Source organism: Pleurodeles waltl, chromosome 2_1 (assembly GCF_031143425.1).
Source record: "Pleurodeles waltl isolate 20211129_DDA chromosome 2_1, aPleWal1.hap1.20221129, whole genome shotgun sequence".
NCBI classification, from domain to species: domain Eukaryota; kingdom Metazoa; phylum Chordata; class Amphibia; order Caudata; family Salamandridae; genus Pleurodeles; species Pleurodeles waltl.
Genome location: NC_090438.1, coordinates 830,106,854 through 830,122,078, shown reverse-complemented (window position 1 = coordinate 830,122,078; position 15,225 = coordinate 830,106,854). Strand labels below are relative to the sequence as shown.

General features: G+C 41.3%; 1 long non-coding RNA gene across 1 annotated transcript in view; it reads right to left on the bottom strand.

The window, feature by feature from the left end:
- Positions 1 to 271: 271 nt before the first annotated feature.
- The window catches only part of LOC138269135 (uncharacterized), a 188,610-nt gene continuing 173,656 nt past the window's right edge, over positions 272 to 15,225 (bottom strand). Inside the window, exon 3 of the long non-coding RNA XR_011200239.1 lies at positions 272 to 2,136. This is a non-coding gene — a long non-coding RNA (uncharacterized lncRNA). The remainder of the gene's footprint in view (positions 2,137 to 15,225) is intronic.

The following is a 15,225-nucleotide window of genomic DNA, read 5'->3' as shown; positions in this document are numbered from 1 at the left end:
AATACTTACTTCCATGGTAATGGATAGTTTGGTAAAATACCAAAAATGGCCTGCATGGTTGTTATCTGCATGGTGAAGGAATGTGCGGTAACATCCAGAGGTGTGCTTGAGCACTTTCATCCTTTGCAGGAATCAATGCTCAACAAGGTCAATGGATCTTTGAACACTGCATAGGATGTGGAAGAACCATACAACACCATTTCAATACCAATCAATTCAGTTACACAGTATGACCAATTTAGACGTACAAGGAAAACTCCAGTCAGGAATAAAGTTAAGGGATTTATTAGTAACTTAAGCATATAAACAATTCGCACAACAAAGTTCTAAAGATACAGAATCACCAAGGGTTGCCCAAGGTGACAAAATAAGTTCAAACAAACTAGCATTATTAAAAGTAAGCATTCGACAAGGACAATGCAAAACATCAACAACTTAATCTGAGCTACAGAAACTAAGCTTAATTTAGCTGGGGACAGGAAACACAACTATTAGCCCAATCAAGGGAAAACATGTGCGGGCAGAACACATGCAGGCAAAAGACAAAAAGACAAAAAAGGTAAAAAATGTTGGGAAAAAGGTAACTTTGGGCAACAGGTTACTAACTAAGATGGACAAAAGATAGGTAAAAAGGGAAAGCATCAGCAGTCAGAAGCTCGGTCAAGAGTCTTCTGTAAGGGTTAGGGAGAAAATCTTTAAGTCTCAGCAAGACATTTCAACAAGGCAAGGCAGAGAGGAAGATACCTGTCCAAGGGGCTCAGCATTGAGAAACAGGAAAAAGGGCTTAGATTCTCCTCTTCAGGAACCTTGAATTCTGATGGGTATCTGATCAAAGGATATCTGTTTTTGAGTCCAACTGGTCATCAATATATCAAAGTTCATACGAGGGGCTTAGCATTCAGGATACAGGAAAAGGGCTTAGCTTCTCATCTTCAGGAACCTGGAATTCTGACTGGGATCTGACCAAAGGAAATCTGTCCAAAGTCCAACTGGTCATTGATATAGCAAAGTTCAAACAAAAATCTGATTCATTCAGGACAACAGTTCATTTGAATTTAAAGGAGATTCATCCAATAGCAATCAATCACACAATTTCAAGTTGTATCAACCTCATTTTTTCCCAGGTATGTCATGAGAATGGCATCCATCCATGTAGCTTCACACGTGATTAAAACAATGTTTAAATTGCTAATCCACAGTCTAGGATATTACAGATCCAAGGTCGAATACCTACAAATCTCTATGTATAAAACAATAGATTCCTATTACCAAACTAGTCTTCTCATGGGAACGAAGTCTGAAAAAGGTTACCTTTAACAGAATGACAACTTTTTCTGCACAGTCACAAAATACAGGGGCTGGCATGCCTCAGTTAGGCTAATGAAAGTGAGTTAAAAAAGCATACTAACTTAAAACGTTCTAATAAACACATTTTTAATATACAAACTATGAATTCAGCATTAATAATTCTCCGTTAGCATTCATGCTATAATAACTTTAAACAAAATGGCTCTGTTAATGCATTTCAGTCAGTATAATGTAGAACTGCATTTCTCTATTTTTGCATGCATATTTAAAACATTAGTCATTAGAATTCAATATCGTCTCAATACACACTATTAGTTTAGACCCCAAATTATAACATAATATCAATTAAATCCTATACCACTAAGGTTTCTAACACAAGTCTAAACAAATGCATTATTAAAATTACTTCTCAGTGCATCACTCTACAATCAGTAGCATTTTGATCAACATAATGCATAAACTCTCATATATGAATGATTTCTGTGACATGAGGGACAGCACTAAAAATTCTGCCACATCAGGTGTAAATACTTAGAGGTAAATACAATATACCTACTGAACACCAAGATGTCCTAGTCTAGATTCCACATCATGCCAGTTTTCTCCATACCTTTCACTTCCTGCCTCTTTATTTCACTCTTGTGGGTTCCTTGTCATCCCTGCTTTCTCCTGTTGACATTGTTTTCTGTCTTTTTCTTCTTTTTTCTTTTTACCTTTCTCTCTCACACTCTAAATCAAATTCTGATGGTGAAAAGCAAGTCCTGGCCTTCAAAAATGAGTTCAGGTGCTCACCACCTGCAACCATCAGCACACAGTAGGCACTGGCACCTAGAAACAAACAAGATGGAGAATTAACCAGATTTAGGATGACGGCATGATAGAATAATTTACTGGACAAGGGATCATCTCTGCGGAGTATGACTCTGCAATATTTTGTCCCTCTTTCCTTGTCACTGATTCCTCATGTACGTTACTTCAGCAAAACAACTGACAGTGATGAAGCTGACATAAAGAAACAGGAAGGCTCATAAATTGGTCTTCCACCAATTATCATGTATAAACCACTTAACTGAGAAAGCTAAATAAAAAAAACACAATTTTCCAAATTAGATGTGCAAGTTATGTTGGCTAGTTTAAACCAAGTCCCTCTAGACTGACGAAAGTAGTGATGCACATCAGAGCTCCGAATCTCCTTCAAGGAATCTGACAAACCTATGAGTCTCCTATCATGGAAACATGACACAGTTTTGGCAATAACTTGCACACATCACTGTAAGCCAATCATTCATGCATTCAGCTTTAAAGGCTTGCAGGCTCTCTGCGTAATGTCATGTGTGTAGGCAAAGTTTTACTCTTCCAGAGGGTAGTACTTAATTTGTAAAATAATAAGTTCCAGCGCCCAAACGTTTCTTAAGAAGCTGCAACCAGAGCTGCACAAGGTCATGGTTCCAAATAGCAAGGTTGCATAGTTTTGACTCCCCTTCATGCATTTTAATCCAACACCAGACTCTTGTTGCCCTCTAAAGTCACTTCTGTCCATCCTTTTCATTGCTGCTTTATCCCTTTGCATGTTGGAGACATGCCGAAATCTTACCTAGGAATGCATTTTGCTCATTGCTTGCCATTGACTTTGTGTTTTGTCACTCACATGTGCTTGCTTTCTATTCAATTTGTTTTAGTCTGTCCATCTTGTCTTTATCATTGCTCTCTGATTGGCTCCTTCTATTTTTCCACGAGTGGTTGCTTATTGGGAACTTTTTTTGTTTGAGCGCAAGTGTTTTGACCTGTTGTAAGTATTGTGGGTTTTTAACCACGCCCACCTCACGACCATCACTTTCACTCATTCTTGGGCTTGCCTTTCTAAAATCCTTTGTTATCATTGGTAAATGCTTTACGTTTGTCCCTCCTTGAACCGGTTTTGTTACCGCCTTGTAGACTGCCCCTGTTACATAGATAATTGCATGAATGTTGATGCGTTTGATCGCGAGTGAACTTCTTTTTCCTTTTGTGTCTCTCCTTGTGTCTCTCTTTTGCACTCATGCTCATGGTGGCCATGGCACTTTGAATCGGCTTGCTTATGTCAACTGTTTTAATTTTCATTGTCAATTTATGTGGCATGAAAAGTCCAGTTAGGAATTTACAACACCAATAGCTTTAAATAGGAGCAAATGAGAGACCCATTGCATTGCAAATGCTTGTTTTTAATTGTGCATGTTTTTACTAGCTGTATTCCTGGTGTGCTTTCCCACTGCTAGGGCTCCATATTGTTTTCTCTCACACATTATGCTCTCCTTGCCCTACCGGTCATCCATTGTCTTTTTCTATGCCCCCTCATCCCGCCCTTCTTTGCCATTTGCCCCCAATTCCCCTCCCCTTGTATCGTGCCAGTTCTGATTTGGCCCCCTCCGGCTCACTCCCTGTGCATAGGTTCTCGAACGTGTCCTTCTTCCTTCTCTCACCTCAGCCACGCCCAATGTTCTCTATTCCCTGTGTCCTTCTCCACGAGCCTTACCTTTCTCCATGTTGCTTTGTCCCCACTTTAACCCGCCCGGTTTGTTTTATCTTTTAAAAAGTGTTTTTGCACAGAATTGAAATAAAATGTTGTGCTAAATGTATTTCCCAATCCATCTCAAGTTAGTAAACAAAAAGAAAAATAGTGCTCTTCTCATTTTGTAGGCACACGTGTTGTGGCGCAAGTCAATAAAATGACGCAGCAGCCGTGTTTAAGAGCTTTTTCTGTTTTTTTTTTTTGTGTAGCCATGCCGCACAACAGCCGTGGTGCTATACATTATGGCTAAAAGTCATTGGTACATCCAATATGTCTCATAGGCTAAAACTGTTGGCTTTGCTGATGCTTATTATTTGTTTCTTCCCTCCTCCCTCTTCCACTTGTGCCTTCTGTTTTTTTCTTCCAACGTTCCTTAAATGTTTATACTGTCTCTTACCCTGTGGCTCCCTCCCTCTGCTTTTTTCACTACTTACCTGCACATTTCACTTCATTTGAGACCATGTGCTCTTTCTGCATTCTGCCTTGTTGTGTTCCTTTAGTGTAGCCAGGCATCCTTAACCCTTCCGAGACATGGTTTTGAATCAGTTTTAAGTGATTATATCTAATATATGCCTTTTTCACTTGTAGGCTATCTGGGCACCTCGTTGAATTTAATAAGCCGCGCTGCATAAAAATGTAAAACAAATAAATGAACTTAAGTACCTTCTAAGGTATCCCCCGGAATTCGTTCTAAATGAGAAATGTAATTTCCTATGTCCTCAATGACCGTTCACTTCATAGTAAAGACAAATGCAACAACAACGCAGGGCCGATGCATTTCGGGTTTCTGGGGCGATGCTGTTTTGACAATAATCGCTTTACCCTGCACTGTGGTCCGAGACGTGATATGTTTCGCTGCCGCATGCTTGCTCTCGCTAAGAGTTCCCTCCTCGTTAGCATCCAACAAAATATATGGCAGCCCATAAGGGACCCTGGCATGATGGTTTAGGGCATTTTTTCCTAGGCAGAGGCCCGACCACCCATCTGCCGGAGAGATGTCAATACGCGTTAATCCTGAGGATAACATGCGTGCACCCCCTGCTGTGTTGAGCCCTCAGCGCGTGAGAGCCGTGTCACTAAAATCTATCTCTATGCAGCCGGAACAAATTATAAAAGGTCTTTGCTGCAAAAAATGAGTGTGTCCTACTTTGGCTCCATCCCCTCCCTTTTTCCCCGCCTTAAATACAATAATACCGAGCACGATCAATGCCAGTGTTTTGGCGTTCCTGTAGTGTATGGGTTTTGTCGAGAGTCAGTGCGGCACAAGTTAAAATTGGACGCAACTATTTCCGTCCAGTTTTATACCTATGGAAAATGACGGTTGTCATGCGAATTGTGCTCAGTCCTGGGATTCCGCGCCCCAATTCTTTGGGCTGACTGCAGCAAGGTGGATACCGTGCAAAAATACCGACTGCAAAGAATCATGTGCAAAACTGACAGCTACAAGGAGCAAATAATATTTCACGGGGCATTATTTGCACCTGAGTTTGTTGCATGACATGGAATAAGACCCTGGAAGCAGGTACCACGTGGACTGCAACAATGCAAAATTCCAACACACGCAGAACAGGTGCAGCATAGATTGTAGTTGTATACAGTTCACACACACACATACCCTCACACAACTGAAATTACATTTATACAGCACTTACTATCTCAGATGAGGCACTGAAGCATCTTGGGGTGAGTACTTGGGACCCCAGAGCTAGTGGCCTGTCCATTGGTTATCGGGGTTAGTCTTGCATGCTGGAACACATTCCGTGCATTTGCCCCACTTTCTTTTGTGGTACATCAATGACAGGTATTAATTACCCTTGCAGGGGCTCTGCGAGAAGCAAATGCTTGCTGGAATGAATGGATAGTGTCAGGCTGCAGGGATATGGTTTGAAAAAGAGATTAAGAAAGGCACGCATGATATTCAAAGTAGTCTGTATACAGAAGAGGCATTCATACGGTGGGGGAGAAGGGGTTGCATTGTAATAAATAATGGAGCGGAAAAAGTAAAAGATTAATTTAAGTCAATTCCTTATGCAGGATTTTAATAAATATAGCAGGTGGCGATTTTGGGGGGATAGCACGCAATCTGTGACTGTAAACCTGTAGAAAGAAATAGGTTTATATCTGATCTAAAAAGGAATGTGGCTTTTAGAGTCTTTCTAAAGACACTTCACTCTTAAAGAACTGGTAGATTCTGATCTCACAGCAAAAAAAGCAAGCCCACTGCTTTTGAGGCCCCTTTATGGTGACCTTCAAGCAGTGGAACATTTAAGCCTATGCCAGTATCCATAACAGCACCACCACTGCGGTCACATTGGAAACAATGCAAGAAATACTTGCAAACCCAGAAATAACCCTACGTGTACCTACAAAAGCAGTATATTCAATAAAATATATTATCGTTATAGTTTCAGTAAATCATTTTACACCATGCATAACTACAAATATAATATACACTTGTTATATAAACTTAGGCCCATATTTATACTTTTTTAGCGCCGCATTTGCGTCTTTTTTTGACGCAAAATCGGTGCAAACTTACAAAACGTTTGCATCGATTTTGCGTCAAAAAAAGACGCAAATGCGGCGCTAAAAAAGTATAAATATGGGCCTAAGTTTATATAACAAGTGTATTTTATATTTGTAGTTATGCATGGTGTCATGCGAATTGTGCATTTTGTATTATGCGAATTGTATTTTGTAAGTTTGCACCGATTTTGCGTCAAAAAAAGACGCAAATGTGGCGCTAAAAAAGTATAAATATGGGCCTTAAAATTTAACAAAGCAATTGATCAACACTTAGGCCCTGATTTAAGAAAATTGGCGCTGCACCCAGTGCAGCACCACTTTTCTTGCATTCCTTAGGGCCTCCCTAACACCACCTTGTGTGCACCATATCTGAGATACGGTGCACCATGGTGGTAGTTAGGGAACTAGCGTCAAAATGTTTGACGCTAGTTCGGAGCTTTGCAGGGTTAGCGTAAAAAATTGTTATGCTAATCCTGCAAAGCCCATTTAGGCTCATTGAAAACAATGATATGCCTCCTTTTAACGCCTGCTCTCAGCAGGCATTAAAGGTGCTGAAATAAATGAGGCAAAGGAATCTTTTAGATTTATTTGTGCCATTTTTCGGACCCCCTAACGGGGGAATGCCCCTTTGCATACATGATCCCCAATGCAGGCATAAAGTAGCGCAAAGGGTTACAAAGTGGTACAATGCATGCATTGCACCACTTTTTTAAATGTGGCGCTGCGATTTTGGCCTCATTGGGACACATTAGCTTAAAAAAAGAACACTAATGTGGCACAAAGAGGCGCTAGGGGTTCTTAGGTCAGCTTCTTAGTAGCAACCATTTATTAATAAATTCAGTGCATGTTTATGTGATCCACTCACAACATAATGCGGAAGGTGTTGTGCCCTGCGTCCACGTCAACAGCACCAGGCCCACAAAACAGACATCATGCACAATGTATGTGTCTGAGGTCACCTTGACAGGGGCATGGGCAAAAAGGAAAGGAAGCATGGAGGCACACAGGCAAGTAAGTGCTGTGAGCACAGTTGAAGAGACCCCTGAATCATGGGCAAAGAGACTCAGGGGCCTTTGGGCACGGGCATAGGGGCTGAAAGGAGACTCAGGCAAAATGGGCAAAAACGCGAAGTGGATGGAAAAGAAGGAGCAGATAAAAAGAATGTCACATTTGCACAGAGATGCAACAAACAGAGGTGGCGGTATGATCAACGAGGTACAAGGGGAGAGGATTCAAGGACACAAGCTGGTGCAAGTGGTACCGAGGTTCAGGTTACATATTTATGGAACATGGCCCTGGAGAATCAGCGCTGGGGAATTAGGGAGAAATGGGACACAGGGATGAGGGGAGAGAGACATAGAAACACAGGGGTACAAGATGGTAGGAAGATGTGGGCACCAAGGAGGAGGGATGGGTTAGAGTGTAACGGTGGCAGAGAGGTAAACGGTGAGTGGGGTGCACTGACACAGGGGCACTGAACTGATGAGGATGCACAGCAACATATGATCAGGGAGTCAGAGGGGTTCATGTGCACATCAGCAAAAGACACTGGGGAGAGCTAGCACTTAAGTACACGGAGAACAGTCTGGGATGCACAAGTGCATTGAGTCATGTGAATGTTGAACACAGAGGCACATGTGAGCACTAATAGAGAGGCAAAAAGAAGCATTTGCAGAGGAATACGGGGGCATGAGTAGAAAAGAATAGGAAAACCAGAGAGGGGACAGAAGAAGAAGGCTTCTTTAGACTTCTAACACAAACGAAAGCCATCATCTCCACTAGTTTCTTTGCTACTGGCCATGAACCAGCACATTTCAATGTCCTTGTCGACCTAGTCACACCCTTTCTATACCAATTGTCAGTGTCTCTCTTTGATCTCATCCTTTCGCTACACTAGCACAATGGAGGCCTTCCCTGTTTATTACCACCCACGAATACCTGTAAATATGAGTTGGCAGTAGTGCATCAAAAGCTAAGAGCAGTCTACAATGGTACACCCACCTTGCAGAACACAGTCCCTAGTTTGAAGGACACGCCTCTCAATGTCTCAATCTCATCCTCTAATATTGCTCACCCTCGACTCTCAACTGTGACTCTCTCACTCTATGTTGAGCTTCACCTTGATACCTTTCCTACCACTACAACAAAAATGACACACAAACACACACACACACACATCTTCCCCTTATCCCAATTTCCTGCCTCAATAAAGATATTGAAACACTGACTAAATACACACTGTACCTTCCTCTCACCACAAACCAATCAATGGAACTCTCACACGTTCCTTTCCAAGTTGAGAGTACATCATGGAGGTTGGGAAAAGTGGAATTTGGAACGGTACTGGGAACCTTTAGCTCCTTTCTACTCTCTGCATAGATTATGGCTTCACTCCTGGAAAACTGGCTAACTTTAGATCAGACTGTTCAACCATCTTATGAAATACTCCTGAGATTTTTAGAACTTCCACTGCAGAACATAAATTGCTTCCAAATACTGAGCACATACATTCAGAATTAAAGGAGCTTTGTCTGGGGAATGTGTCACTCTGCTAAATGATAAACATGGAAACTCAGAGAGTCGGGGTAAGGAATAAGACTCATTCACACACAAATAAAACTTTTCAACCAGGACATTAGGAGGTAAAGCAGAACTAGTGTAATGGGCACATATGAGTTAGAGAGATACAAAATGTTGACCAGGATATTTTCTTCCCAGATTATATCGACCTCTAGAAGTACATACCAAAGGTCCATCTGACGCAAAATGCAAACTTGTGACAGATGACCATCAGCTGACCTGGGTTCGGAGAAGACCAAAAGACCCGAAACCCATTGCAAACCACCATGCAGAGATAACCCACTACAGATTCTTAGGGGTTAGATCAGAAGGTCACAATGCCTACCCTTAATTATGGACCCTTTAATAAGTGTAGTCCTCACCCTTCAAACGTTGTCATGCATCAAAGGAGACTAATCTCTTCCTAGTAGGAAACATCCACTGGATGAATGATAAATACAGATCATATCAAGAGGCCAATAAATTGGTAAATGCTATGCCATATAAATGCCCTTTAAAATAATATAACCAATGGGAATCCCTATGTTAAATCCTCATTTAATAAAATATGGAAATATCACTGAACTACTCCTTTGAGACTGCAAAACTGATCAATATGCACAAACTACTAGATTAGTATCAACTCCATGATATCTTACACTACTCAAGAATCCCTACTTATCGGAAGTGCTGTGATAAGCTGTAGGTCTGCCTTATCCAACCCAGCAGCTGTCTCCTCTGTGACTTTGAACAACTAACCTTGACTTGCCATCATTCACAGCAAACCTGTTCAAGCACTCATTTAGGTCGCTCCTTGAACAACTTCTGCTACCCATCTATATGATAACTCACCTATGTAGAACTGAAAAAAACTGGTGTTGATGTAGTTGTTGTTTGTAAAGAATCATTATCTTGCACACTGATAGATACCTCTTCACTTAAGACCTTACCATTTATTACTGTTTGCATGGCTATCACCACACCCTCTAAAACTGGAATACATATAATTTGTCACCCGCTGGCATGAATATCCCATTTGCAAAATAATTTATAGGCTTTACAATAGCTTTTATCAATATGTCAGCACATTTCTAGAATACTTTAACATCCTTTGGGATAAACTGACACTCACACTAGACAGCTTAGTTATTTCCTATAAGAGAATGACCTACCACAACACTGCAACTTTCATACCCACGAACAAAGTGTTACCCTTATCTTAGTGATTTTTAAATCTGTCTGCATCAGCGAGCTCAAATGCATACATGTTGAATTGTCAGACAACTCCGTCATCCTATTTGACATTCTCTGTTTATCAGTTCTCTGTCAAGATGAGAATGAGAAGGAGCTAACAAAAGTCAGAGATGTAAATGGCATTACTCATAACAAATTAGAGTTTATGATCCATGCTTTAACACTGGATACAGACCCCTCCATTCACCACACTGAACTTATCAAGCAATTAAATAATGAAATGTTCATTATATTTAATAATCTAGCTGTATGCAAAAGTCAGTATAATTATGTGGAAGTTCTACTCACTGGTTCAACAATGATGTTAACAGTCAGAGAAAGATACTACGTGCCCATGAGAAGAGATCGAGACGTCAGCATCCACTCAAAACTCACATCCCTACTGTAAAAAAAGAAAAACATTCAAACCACTTTTTCCCATCAAAGCTCCAATCTACAGCCTCATATTTAAAAATGCTAACAACAGGCGGCAAGAAATTATGAAAATCTAAAGTCTAATGCTGACTGTGACAACCTGGAAAACCAAAAACTCATTACAAATATACACTTCCTGGCTAAAGTCATAGAGAAATCTGTAGCTACTCATTTGAAGAAATATACCTCAGAAGAGCAATTACTTGAACTGCACCAGTCTGGTTTTGGATCTGGTCACAACACAGCAGCCTACATGCTAATGATGATCGATGATTCCTTACAGATCTTCATGAAAGCAAACACTGCCTGCAAGTTGTCATTCTACCTATCCCCTGACATCCATACCATCTACCACCACATTGTCCTACACACTACAAGCAATAGGCTGGGCAAAGGAGCCACAATAGTGAACTTGTTTAAAGCATACTTGTTTAACAGAACACAATTCATTGATACAAGTGATTATCCACCATCACAATCATTCCGTTTGGAGTACCAGTCCTAACCCCCTTATGTATGAACAAACAAAGGTTAAAGTGGAGTTATACGTAAATAAGGTAGAAACATTTCAATTTATGTTAGAAAAACCTAAGACATTAACTGAAAAATAATGAATAAAATGGATTTCTACATAGGTCTTCTAATAACAAAAAAGCTAATGTTTTAAAATCAAAAAGAAGCCACTGAAATTTACCAGTTCTGCATAACTGACCTAAGTATAACATGCACATCCATGTAGTTCATATGTCATCATTGATGCATTAAGTGAGGTTATAACCAATGCATCAGTGCAAATTGTCAGTGGGTCAACCCTCACAAGCAGTCACATCCCCAAGAGCACCCTCATGGGTAGCCAACTGCCCATGGCCACCCAACCTGCATTCTTCCTTTTTTCTGGTTCTGCTGGACTCCTGTAGGAGCACAGGAATATATGTTGGCTACCATAAGAGGTCTGTGGGACTTAAAAGACCCCCAAAAATTATATATATATATATATATATTTAAAAAAAATCTACTTGACTTGCCTATTACTTTGTTGCCGTTTGACGAATCATCACAACATTTTACCTAAAAAGCTTTCTACTGTGTCTTATTGTGCATGGTAAGTTTGTAAGTTTTGGGGTGATTCGTCAAGCAGGAGCTGAGAAGAAAAAGGGGTGTCATAAAAAGTGCATTTCCCATGTTAATTCCCATAGGGCAGTGGCTCCCAACCTGTGGTCCCCAAAGCCTCGTCATGGGGTTCTTGACTGCTTAGAAAATGATATAATATTGACAGCCTTGGTGCTGGGGTCCCCCTGGGACTCCACCTGGGCAAAAAGGTATTTTGTTTTTTAATTTTTAGCAAGATTCGCAGAGGATTTGTGAACCCGCCGAAAAAAATAAAACAAAACAAGCACGGTCTCCCGCGCTTGTTCTTAATTTATCCCTCGGCTGGACCAGGTCCCGGGGGCATGCATATACAAAAATATGTAACTATAAACTTGCGCCCTCGCAAAGCACTGCTAATTACCCCAGATATTACATCACTCATGACATCTTCTATAACATCATTTATAATATCATTGTAACACTTGCAGTGGAATTATTGATGATAAAACTGTGGATGGCAGGGTTGGAAGTTATAGTTACCTTAGGGCACGAGTTATAGTTACTTGAAATAACTCTTACTATAAATGCTGAATTTCTATGGTTTTGTACATTTCAAATGTGAGCCTAACTATAATGTCCCTGTAACCTTTGTTTTTTGTTTAAATTAATTTCTATGTTTTTTTTTATTCTGTTTCCTAAATATAATGTCCATGTAACCTTTGTTTTTTTCAGTGAATAACCAATGCACCCTTTTATGTTTTTTAAATATGTCTTTCAGGACTCGGGTACCAAAGTATGTAATGGAGCCTGCAACACTTCTTGGGGAGCCAGCCAATCAGAAAGTTTTATTTTCCCCACAAGACTCCAGCTGAAGTCCCGCAGCACTAGGTGGTGCTATTTTTTCAACCTTAATTTCTCAAAAATAGCTGTATAGATTTACACCACATTACAAAAAGTATCTTTCAGAGTAAAGATCTAGCTTTCTGCAAAATTTGGAGTAATTCTGTACAGCAATTTTTTGCTGTATTGTTGTCAATTGTTTCCTATGGAAATTGCGTAGGGGAAAAAAGTGTCCACCCCACTTATTCACAACCCCCACTTGACATATCACCCACAACCCTTCCAGGGAGGAGCTTAAGAGTATGATCTTTGTTTCTGTAAATTTCTGAGAGGATTTGTCAAATAATGCCAAAGTTATAAGCAAAAAATGAAACACTCTTCCTATGGAATCTTTGACTTATATATAACTGCACAGGTTTGACCTCCACTGTGCAATATAGATAGAAAGGCAGACAGACAGACAGACAGACAGACAGACAGACAGATAGATAGATAGATAGATAGATAGATAGATAGATAGATAGATAGATAGATAGATAGATAGATAGATAGATAGATAGATAGATAGATGATCTTATGTACCTTACAACTCTACTGTTGTGCTCTAAATATGTTCAATCACTGCCAACTACAAATCTATATATCTTTCAAGGGCTCTAAAAATAGAAATGCCAGCCGCAAATGTACACAGCTCTCACTTGACCGACTAACATATTTATTATATAATTTCTGTTCCTCTTGTTTTTGTTTTACAAGTTCCTCACTTATTATCCTTAAATGCAAAATATTCTGTTACTTTTTGGGGTCTAGCAGCACTATATCAAAAAATCAAAAATAAATAAATAACATTAAAAGGCACTGATGAGGACTGCAGAGACATAAGCCTGGGCTGAGGGCAAACCGACCCACTGATCCTACATTTCTTCCCATGAAAACCAACCCTGAACTGCGAGACAACTGTTCCCTATCTGAGAAAGTGTGTGTGCCATGGTCCACTGCAAAACATCTCTGACCAACACAGCACATATATACAACAGGAGCCACATGCTTCCCAGGGGCCATTGAAACAACTCTGTAACAAGGTGAAGGGACATTCTCTTAAAGTGTCCAAGCTAGGAGAGCAGGAAGCATAATCAAGACGTTCAAACACTACAGTTGGGATTGTTTCTTTGAAAGCTGGGCTCATATTTTCAAGGAATTGACCTAGGGAAGTGCTGCAAGTCTTTCTCCTGTACTGCCCTACAGCAATTCAAAAGGGCAGCAGTGCACCGCATCTACAAGATAATGCGCATTTCCCCATGTGCTGGTGCACTTTTTGCTGCATAGCATGCCATGGTGCAAGGGTGCATGGGTTTTAGGTTGTTGGCAGGATTCATTTTGTGCAGGAAATGGACCCTTCCTGCACCAAAAAAAATCCAGAGAGGCTTTTTCTTCTTTATATGTGTGATGCACACATAGCAAGAGGAAACAACTGGGAGAAATAAAGATATTTCTCCTTGTTGCACCTGTCCTGGGGAAGCGTACAGTTTTGACCCATTCCCAGGTTTAATGGTTCTTGTAAATCAGGAAATGCGTCAAAACCCATAGGTGTTGCATGGGAACATCCACCGCAAAGCCCATCGAATGCCTCCTTGGAGGAGTGTAAGGCAAAACTGTGACTTACTCTGTGTTGCCTTACACCATATTTACGAGGCCATGAAAAGTCATGCAAAGTTGCTTTGCGTGACCTTGTAGAAATGGGTCTGCACCCTGTGCTGCTGGAGCATCATAAAAAGTAATGCACCGGTGGCACAAGAGGTTTGAAAATTTGCCTCCTGTTGAGGGGGGCTGCCCATGTTTGAGCATGTTTTCTGGGTACAAGAACTCACTGCACTCCTCTACCTTGTGTCCAAAGGAGTGCTTCCATTACTGTCACTGCATAGGCCAAGCTTGCATCTCTTTATTTTCCAGGAAGGGAGTAGTGCCTAAATACATAACTGTACCTTAGTGGCGTAACAAAGGCCCCGCAGCCCCGAGCTCTAGTGGGCCCCCAACGTACAGTACGCTGTGCATGGGCAGCAGGGCTCTGACTGGGCCCAGGGGGAACAGGGGGAACAGAGGTGGCTCCTCCGCTAGGGCGGAGGAGCGTCACCCCCCCGCCAGCAGCAGCAGCACCAGCAGTTGCAAACCCTTTAAAACAAAACTATAATTAAATATGTTTATTATCATTTTATATTAAAAGGGGCGATGCCACAGACTGTGACGAGGATGAGGGGAGTGCACTGTGCACTCCCCTCACAGGGTATGTGTGTTTGGCCGGCCCTCTGGGGCCGGCGAAACACACATGCGCAGTAGGGTCTCTCTAGCCTGGCACTGTGTTGCAGGGCTGGAGAGAGCCAGCACATGCTCCCTGTCTGCCTGGGAGTTCCCTGGCTGGGGGCTCCCAGCCAATCCTGATGCTGCTCTGAGCAGCATTAGGATTGGCTGCAGAGCAGGCTGGGAGCCTGTGTCTGCACTTGAGGACGGAGGAGCAGAGCAGCGCGGCATTAAGGTACGTTTAAAAAAATATATATTATTTTATTTCACCACCTGCCATGCGCTAGGCCACCCTGCCCCTTTTCCCTCCCACAAGCCACCACTGGGGGGGAGGTGGACCTCTCTGGGTACTGTGCAGGGGGGGCTCAAATTTCATTATGCCACTGCTGCTG